Raw genomic sequence first — 9,938 nt, 5'->3', positions numbered from 1 at the left:
CAGTGGCTTGGAAGAAACAGGATTGTGAGTGGGTGAAAAGGAAGTCTCGGGGAGAGGCATGTAGCTGGATTGCTTGCAGTTGGCACAGACTATGAAGATAGGTACGTCTCATGTGGATACCACAAAAGGGCATCTTACCAAGGAGGGGGCTGCTAATTAGAAGGACAAAATGAAGGACTCAGAGGATGTCAGTTAGCCTCTTTCATCAGCCACCCCAGTGCTTGCTCAATGGGCCCATGGACATAGTGGCCATGGTGGCAGCAATGAAGGCTCTTCATGAAGTCTGCAACAGGGCATCCCTTTGTTGTCTGGTTTGGCTGTTGTTACTGCTGAGTGTCTAATCTGCCAAAACAGATACTAACATTGAGCCTCTAAGATGGCACCATTGATTGTGGGACCAGCCAGCCACCTGTGGGTAGCTGAATACATTGACCTTTCACGTTATGAAGCAGGCCGACTTGTCTTCACTGGGACGAACAGGTACTCTGCATATGAATTTGCCTTCCCTGCCTGCGTCACCACCTGTGAACTCACAGAATGCCCTACCGGCAATCTTGGTGGTGCTCCATATCATGTTGCTACTCATCAAGGAATTTATATCACAGAAAGAAAGTGACTTGGTCATAGTTTAGTTTAATGGTGACATCTTTTTCTTTGTGCTCATCAAGGAATTTATATCACAGAAAGAAAGCGACTTGGTCATGGTTTAGTTTAATGGTGACATCTTTTTCTTTCTAAATGGTTTATAAAATAATAGTCTGAAAATAGTCACATATATTCTATGAACATGATGATAAATTCTCTTTACACATTTAAATGACATGTTATATTAATTAAAAATTGCCTTCCTATAATCTCTGTTAAATTGACTTTTTTCTGAGATCTGCCTATATGATTCAGAATAAATGTGGAAACTAAGGCTCAAAGAGGTTAAGTAATCAGCCCTAATGTCACCCAGCTGGATAGTGGCGGAGACAGGCCTAGAACCGATTTCCTTGTCATACAATAGTGAAATGTATTGCCACCTCAAATTGCCTTGGCAAACAAACATAAGGAAAGACATCAGATTTCAGAGTTAGAACATTTTTTTTATCACTTACTTGCTTTATCTCCTTAAAGAATTCATTTAACCACTCTGGAGTTAGTCTCAATTTCCTTATCTTCATTATTAAGCGAATAGTGCCTACATTCACTATAAAGGAAATGTGCCTGGCATACAGATGGGTATGCAGTAAGTAGTTACTGGCGAGTAAAGAATGAAAAATTTTTAAACCTTCCATTTTTGATACTATTATTGACTACAACAGAGAGTATTTCCTAAGGAATCAATGGATTCCTGACATTAGATGCCATCCAACTTGCTGTCTGGCACTAGAAAATGCTTCATATGAATCATGAGCTTTATATTTTTTAAGTGTATTGTTCTGTTCAGGAAAGAGAGGAAACAACATTAGTTTCATATTTTTACATCTCTGAGCATTTTTTATGTGGGAAAGAATTTTTTCTACAATTGATGCTGGACTGTGCTTTGCTATTAAAAGCATAATTTAACCTCTACTTGGGAAACTAAATTCAGGTCTTCTCTGTTAGTTCTTTCTTTGGACGTAGACATACATATTTCAAATAGGTGGTGATATTAAAAGTAAAGTATCATTTTGCTAGATATTCACTTCATTAAAACTATACACTGATGGCCTGGATGGTCTAGGCTGGTAGTCATTTTATATTGATCAAGAAGCTTTTGTCTCCTGTCATTTCCCTTGGTACTACATATTTTGTGGCTTTTAACAGCTATAGATTGAAACAAAAATACCAAACTCTCAATACACAAGCTCTGGTCATAAAAACCATAGAAACGAAAGAACTATTATTTAGTAGTAGTATTCAATATATCAAGTGGGAAAAAAAAGCTCTGTAATATGATATGAACCCATTTTTGAAGCTCTAATCTTTAAAGCAGGTAACATATCCTTAACTTCTGTGCTGCAGGTTAAATATTTTTATAATTATTGAAACAAATGTAAGCATATTTGAGTTTCACTATTTTTCTACTCCTTATCTAAATGAGTGATATAACCTTCAAATGTGTCTTTTTTTAACCATTTTTTGGGAGGTATAAAACAAATTAATGAAGTACAAATATATATAATTAAGGTAAAACCCATATAGAATAAATTACTTAAAAATTATTTTAATGTATTTTAGTGAATTAGTAAATACAAAAATGATAAAATTATATTAACAAATCAAAATTATTTAGTAATATTAATTTTGTTCATGTTTATTTAATGTCATATTTTACATAAAAATGAGAAAATCATTCTCAGGAGTTAGCTTTGCTGTTAACCAAAAACCTTTTAATGTTTGGTTCCGTATAATAAATAGTGTGCCTCTAAGATTTTATCAACAGAAAAAGCTTTAGACTTGAAGGTGGATATTTATTTCCAGTTCTGGGGTAATAAGGACACTTGGGCAAATTATAATCTGCTTCAACCTAGTTTTCCTTTTTTTAAAAGATGAAAGAATGAGTTTTGAGGACTCATTTAACTCTAAAAACTAAGATACTTGATAAAAATGGATTTGATAGCTACTTAGATCAATGTAGGAAAACTTATTCTTAGGAGCCTATCTGTATCCCTCATTACCTTGTAAATTTTATGAGTGCAAGATTTCGACCTATTTATCTTAGTACACCAGTGACAAATATGATGTCTAGTATGTATCCAGTGCTCCATAATTGCAGAATAAATAATTAATGTCATTGCATCAAAGTTAAAACCAGAAAATAGTGTTCTGTTGTGACTTGCTAAAATAAAAATCTAGAAAAAATGCACATGCACACACACACACACACACACACACTTGAACCTTGTTAGAAGACTTACAGGATAACGTGAGAAGTTTCAGATGGCAATTGTTAAGTTAAATCTTAAACACTGTGACATTATAAGTGGTGCAAACATTCAATTAAAGCTATAAAACCCAAACTTGTAAGATTGTGTGTAATTTATTTGAAGAAGCAGTGTCTTCTAGCTTGATGCAGATTCTTCTTAAATTACTAATGAGCTAGACCTTTAAAACTACTTGGCAAGATAGTTTTATTGCTTGCTAATCAAGCTGCACATTTTTATAACACACTTGTATGTAAAATTTAAGAACTCAACAACTTTTCAGATATTTGAAAAACAAAGCTCAGCATTTGCCCTTTTCATTGATTCTCTTCTTATCCTTTCTATTTCAAGATAGTTTGTTTGCATTTAGGGTATGTGGTAACACTGGAAATAACACTAGTCTAATTTTTTCTTATAGAAAAGCTTTCATTTGGGCCTTTTATTATGAGTTTAGTCACTTTTCTTATTGCTTCACTGCTACTGAATATACATAATGTCTCCCTGTTCTGTGGAAAGTCAAAACGTCAAAATATTTGAAAGGACCAATTCAAAATTTAGTACTGCTGTCTTTTCAGGCCCCAATTCCTGTTATTAGATAGGCTGTGGTGAAGTTTTGCTGGGTACAGGGACATCAAGTGGTCCTGTCCCAGGGCCTGTATTTGCAGTGGCAGATTGAGGGAGCCTGACCTTGGGCCCCAGGGCAGCACACTCTGGCCCCGGCATTAGCTGGTTCAGGTGGGCTGGTTCTTGGGCCTCCTGGTGTCCTGCTCCTGTGCCAGCAGTGGCAGCAGTAGGCAGGTTCTCAAGGCCTTGGGCAGTGGGTGTGGTGTGGGTGACAGCAGTAGCAGAGGCTGAAAAAACCTCTGGCTCCCACGCTGTCCTCACTGGTGCTGGTGTTGGCTGTGATGGGCTGAGAGCCAGTTCCCAGATCATAGGCGGTGGGTGCCAGCTGTGGTGGCAGTGGCAGGTTGGGTGGGCCTGACCTCAGGCCCCTGACAGGAGTGCACAGGCGACACCAGGGGTGGACTCAACTGAGCACTGAGTGGCCCCTAGGTCCCCAGATGGGACAGCATGCTCTGGCACCGGAGGGGCTGAGCTGGCCAGTCAGCCCTGACCTTAGGGCCCTCAGTGGTGCATGCAGGGGCTCTGATAGGCAGGGGCAGGGTGATCCCTAGGACCAAGGTGAAATGCAGAGGTGCGGGCAGCAGCAGCTGTGCTGCAGCCCTGCTACTCGGGGGGTGGGGTTGTTTTCAGTGGCAGCAGCGCTAAGCAGGCAACTGGGGAGCCCACACTTTGGCCCTGGCTTTGTAGTGGCTCCTGTGGGTAGGAGAATTTGTCCTCAGGACATGTGAAAATGTGTGGCGTCTTCACTGCTGGGGGCAGTGGGGGCAGTGGGGTCTTTGGAATGGCTCATCCTTCAGCCCTGGCTGCAACAGCACCAGCCAGTCACAGCAGGGGCTGCGGGCAGGGAATGTTGATGTGTGGAGGATGTGTGGGGGCAGGGCTGTTGAGCCCCCAGGAATGATGCCCTTTGGTGGGAACTGGACTTTCTGTATGCACTGTGATATTAGGGATGGGGTTGCATCCAGCATGAGAGCTCTCTCTGGAGCAATGCCGTCCTGCGGCCTCCAGGCAGTGCCCTATGTTGGTCTCTGGGTGGAGGGGCTTCCCTGTGGCTAGGATTGCAGGAGCCTGTGGTGAGAACGTGGACTGCTGGGATCGCACACTTACTCTGTCCTACATTGAGGAGCCCCTCCAGCCTCCCAAATGATCCAGCCCAGCAGGCTGCCTCAATTCCTTCTTCCTTGCTTTAAGTGTTTCTTGTCACTTCTCTGTTGAATTCCAGTGTTCTCTCAGATGATCTATTCAAAGTGTGATATCTACTCACTATGTTGGTTCTTCTGTGTGGAGGTGGCAGTACCAGATGCCTCTAGTCAGCCATCTTGAAGCCCTTCCTCCTTTTGTACAGTTTTGGCTTTTAAAGTATTTATCCTACATATTAGAAATGTAAAATTAATCAGTAAGCATGGGAAGGAGGAACAATCAAAAACTGAAAGCAATGTGAAACAAATGAACCTACTATACTCCAAATAAATACCACAATCACACTAAAAAGAAAGAAAGAGAGAGAGGAAAAAAAGAGAAGAGTGGTTGCAAATAAGCTTGTGTGGCTCCTTGGAAGGTGGCAGAGTTTGCTATAGTGGTTCCTCCTGGCCCTGTCAATACTGGAGTCAGGCCCAGCCAGGATACTGCCTGAAATCCCAGCCTTGCTGGAGTAGGAACAGGAGGGGACAGGGTAAAGAGTGGTCACCTTCACGACCCAGAGTCTACTACAGCACTGGGGAGCCAGTCTTAGGAGAGGCACCAGCTTTGACTCTTGGAGCTAGCTGGTGGAAGTGATAGATGAGTATCTGATATTAGCAAGACTTCTACAAAAAGAGGCCCAAGCTCAACATGAGAATTCACAGAAGAACAAAAGAAACCCACAGGCAATGTTGCAACATGCTTGGAATTGTGAAGTGCAGCTTTACACTCCACACAGTTTCAAGAAGAACTGAAATTGGAGGACCTGAAGAAACTAGAACTAATCCTAAAGAATATTTTTACATATAATAAAGAATTTCCATTTGACGTTCAGCCTGTCCCCTTAAAAAGAACTTTAGTACCTGATGAAAAACAGTATTTGGAATTTGAAGAAGATGAAGAACAGGGTGGTGCTGGAGCAGGGTCTCCCGATTCTTTTCCCGCTAGAGTTCCTGGTACGCTACTACTTGTATTAGTCTGTTTTCACACTGCTGATAAAGACTTACCTGAGACTGGGCAATTTACAAAAGAAAGAGGTTTAATTGGACTTACAGTTCTACGTGGCTGAGGAAGCCTCACAATCATGGCAGAAGGCAAGGAGGAGCAAGCCCCGTCTTACACAGATGGCAGCAGCCAAAGAGAGACTGAGGAAGACGCAAAAGCAGAAACCCCTGATAAAATCATCAGATCTCGTGAGACTTATACACTATCACGAGGACAGTATGGGGGAAACCACCCCCATGATTCAATTATCTCCCACTGGGTCCCTCTCACAACATGTGGGAATTATGGGAGTACAATTCAAGATGAGATTTGGGTGGGGACACAGAGCCAAACCATATCATGACTTTATTACCAAAGTTGCTATCAGAACCAAGAGCAGTGTTACTCACTACTAGAACTGAAAACATTGGTCTGAAATATGCTAAGCAGCACATATCACTACTTTATTACCAAAGTTGTTCTCAGAATCAGGAGTGGTGTTACTCACTACTAGAATTGAGAAAATTGGCCTGAAAGATGCTATATTACAGTTAGTATCAAGGAGCTGAATGACATAGATTTAAGTACTGTGCAAGATACTCCTGTGGCTTTAAGAAAAGAAGATACATACTTCATTTTAATGTGAACATTGAGCTGCAGAAGTATACTAAAAAATTAACCAAAGGTGAGTCTGTCTTCTTTAAATTCAAAGACGACGAGCCTACAAAAATGTTTATCAGCACTTCATGGAGATGGATGAAATTAAACCTTGGCCACTTGTAATAGAACTGTACAAAAAACCTACTGACTTTAAAAAATGAAATTGCAATTACAGACCAAGAAACCATTTGATCTTCATTTATTAATACATCAAACTTTGCACAAGGAATGATCCTGACATGAATAACTTGGAACTTTTGTGAATTTTACTACTCATTAGAAACCATCATAGCTCTGTGTACCACATTCACCCTCAGCAGGTAGGAAGCATGCTGTACCCATGCCAGTAGGCCAGTTTCCATAAATCTTCTCAAATCTAGGTGAAGGTCCCCAAACCTCAATTCTTGACTTCTGTGCACCCTCAAGCTCAACACCACATGGAAGCTGCCAAGGGTTGGGGCTTGAACCCTTTGAAACCATGGGCTGAGCTGTACCTTGGCCCCTTTTAACAATGGCTAGAGCAGCTGGGATGCAGGGCACCAAGTCCCTAGGCTGCATACAGCTTGGGGACCCTGGACCCAGACCATGAAACGATTTTTTCTTCCTAGGCTTCTGGGTCTGTGATGGGAGGGGTGGCCATGAAGACCTTTGACATGCCCTGGAGACGTTTTCCCCATTGTCTTTGGCATTAACATTCAGCTCCTTGTTACTTATGTGAATTTCTGCAGCCAGCTAGAATTTCTTCTTAAAAAATGGGTCCTTTTCTTTTCTACTGCGTTGTTCAGGCTGCAAATTTTCTGAACTTTTAAGCTCTGTTTCTCTTTTAAAATGGAATGCTTTTAACAGCACCCAAGTCACTTTTGAATGGTTTGTTGCTTAGAAATTTCTTCCACCAGATACCCTAAATTATCTCTCTCAAGTTCAAAGTTCCACAAATCTCTAGGGCAGGGCAAAACGCCACCATAAAACATAACAAGAGTCACCTTTGCTCCAGTTCCCAACAAGTTCCTCATCTCCATCTGAGACCACCTCATCCTGGACCTTATTGTTTATATCACTATCAGCATTTTTATCAAAGTCATTCAACAAGTCTCTAGGAGATTCCAAACTTTTCTACATTTTCCTGTCTTCTTCTGAGCCCTCTAAACTGTTCCAACCTCTGCCTGATACCCAGTTCCAAAGTCACTTCCACATTTTCAGGTATCTTTTCGGCAATGCCCCACTCTACTGGTACCAATTTACTGTATTAGTCTGTTTTCACGCTGCTGATAAAGACATAGCCAAGACTGGGAAGAAAAAGAGGTTTAATTGGACTTACCAGTTTCACATGGCTGGGGAGGCCTCAGAATGACGGCACTACTTACATGGCAGTAGCAAGATAAAATGAGAAAGATGCAAAAGTGGAAACCCCTGATAAAGCCATCAGATCTTGTGAGACTTATTCCCAACCATGAGAACGGTATGGGGGAAACTGCCATCATGATTCAAATTATCTCCCACCAGGCCCCTCCCACAACATATGGGAATTATGGGAGTACAATTTAAGATGAGATTTGGGTGGGGACACAGCCAAACAATAACATCTGTGAACCACATAAAGCTGCATCTGTTGCCCAGAGTGCCTTTTAATGGGAGAGTCCATTTACACATTTACAATTGATTACAAATTTACACATTTAGACTGTGATCTATTCGCTTTCAATTCTGCCCTATATTTTTAACTTTATTTTTTGGTCTGGATTTATAGTTTTGTCTTTCCTCCTTTTCCTTTTTTCTTTCCTTTGACTTGAAATCCATTCCCATCCACATTCCATTCTGTTTTATTCTTTAAGTTGTTACTCTAAAAGTTTTAGTTTGAATATTTAGCTTAGATTCTAGCCTTAGTAACTAGGTTTGTTCACGTCTCAAATAGTACAAAGGACCCAGTACAAAGACCTGCTTTGCCAGTTGGTGTCCAAGGACATCTGTGGTTTATTTATTGAGAAAACCAGAATTGCCAAACTGTTTTGAGGAATCCCCAGTTCAGATCAACTACTGCATTATGATATTGGGGATTCAGGAGACACCAATCAAACTGATGTCTGAAGTCATTAATAAAGAGTTGCTTCATTATTTCCAACTGAATATGAAAGAAGACTGCAATCAAAGGTTTTGAAAATGTTGTGTGGCCCAGTCAGAATCTGAGAACAGAAAGAGTTTGGGGGTGATGAGCAGGAGAGGCCAGGAGGCACAACTAGGTGAGAGAAACAGAATCAGAAAGAGGGGACCAACACAAGAAAAGCAGATTTTATTGACAGCACTCTTTGCCTAAGCAGTTTTCACAGAGATTTTGGAATCAAAAGCTCAAGGAAAAATGGGCTGGGCATGGTGGCTCATGCCTGTAATCCCAGCACTTTGGGAGGCCAAGGTGGGCAGATCACATGAGGTCAGGAATTTGAGACCAGCCTGGCCAACATAGTGAAACCCCATCTCTACTAAAAGTTCAAAATTAGCCAGACATGGTGGTGGGCTCCTGTAATCGCAGCTACTCAGAGTGAGCAGAGTCTCAAAAAAAAAAAAAAAAAAAAAGTTTGAGGAAAAATGAAATTGTAAGAAGTGGTTAATGTTTTCATAAATTAACCCTAACCCCAAAATGTTAACAAATTACTTTTTGTTGCTTTTGTAAAATCCAAGTGACATATAACTGTCACTGGTGACAGGCAGATTTGGTCAGCAATCTCCTTGGGGTCAGCTCATAGATTTCTTTTTTGTTCAGAAGTTCTCGAAATGGGTGCAGAGGAAATGTCAGACCACAGGTACAATTAGAAAATAAAAGCAACTTCTGTTAGTAACAAAAGATAAGTTTAAAAATGTTACCACCACACTTGCTAGACCTTTTAAAGTAAACTATTTGAACTGATGTTAGTTTTCAAGGTAGAAGCTACTTAGGGATGATTTTTTATAGCAATGAGTGGGAGACTTTTTTAAATGAATGTCATTGTGACTTACAGTTGCATTCATTTTTACCTTAGAAAAATATTGAAAGAAAGAAATTATGTATGACTAGGGACATTTACATTTCCGGTAGAGGTTTCTATAAAGCAGATTCCATAATGTGTAAAGGAACAGGATTTGTTATAATATATTTAAGCAAAGATCAATTTTCGCTGCTTCTATCTTGACTAAATAAAGACAGCTGGATTTTCTACCTCAGAGAGGCATTAGAAAGTCTAATTTGCAGGAGATTTGTGATAATGACCTGGGAAATGAAATGATAACTGTCGGGCCACGGGCACTTTTTTTTAGATCTACCATTTTACTTCTGACATCCTACTTACTAGAAATGAAGAGATTTTCTTTTAAAAGTTCCTATGCAAGGGCCGGGCATGGTGGCTTATGCCTGTAATCCCAGCATTTTGAGAGGCCGAGGTGGGTGAATCACCTGAGGTCAGGAGTTTGAGACCAGCCTGACCAATATGTTGAAATCCTGCCTCTACTAAAAATAGAAAAATTAGCCGGGCATGGTAGCATGCACCTGTAATCTCAGCTACTCACGAGGCTGAGACAGGAGAATTGCTTGAACCCGGGAGGCAGAGGTTGCGGCGAGCCAAGATTGCGCCA

General features: G+C 40.8%; 1 pseudogene; it reads left to right on the top strand.

The window, feature by feature from the left end:
* Positions 1 to 4,245: 4,245 nt before the first annotated feature.
* Positions 4,246 to 6,570, top strand: LOC129488300 (axin interactor, dorsalization-associated protein-like; annotated as a pseudogene).
* The last annotated feature ends 3,368 nt before the right edge of the window (positions 6,571 to 9,938 follow it).

This window comes from Symphalangus syndactylus, chromosome 1 (genome assembly GCF_028878055.3).
Source record: "Symphalangus syndactylus isolate Jambi chromosome 1, NHGRI_mSymSyn1-v2.1_pri, whole genome shotgun sequence".
Taxonomy (NCBI): Eukaryota; Metazoa; Chordata; class Mammalia; order Primates; family Hylobatidae; genus Symphalangus; species Symphalangus syndactylus.
The sequence above is the reverse complement of the archived record's forward strand: the minus strand, read 5'-3'. Positions and strand labels throughout refer to the sequence as shown.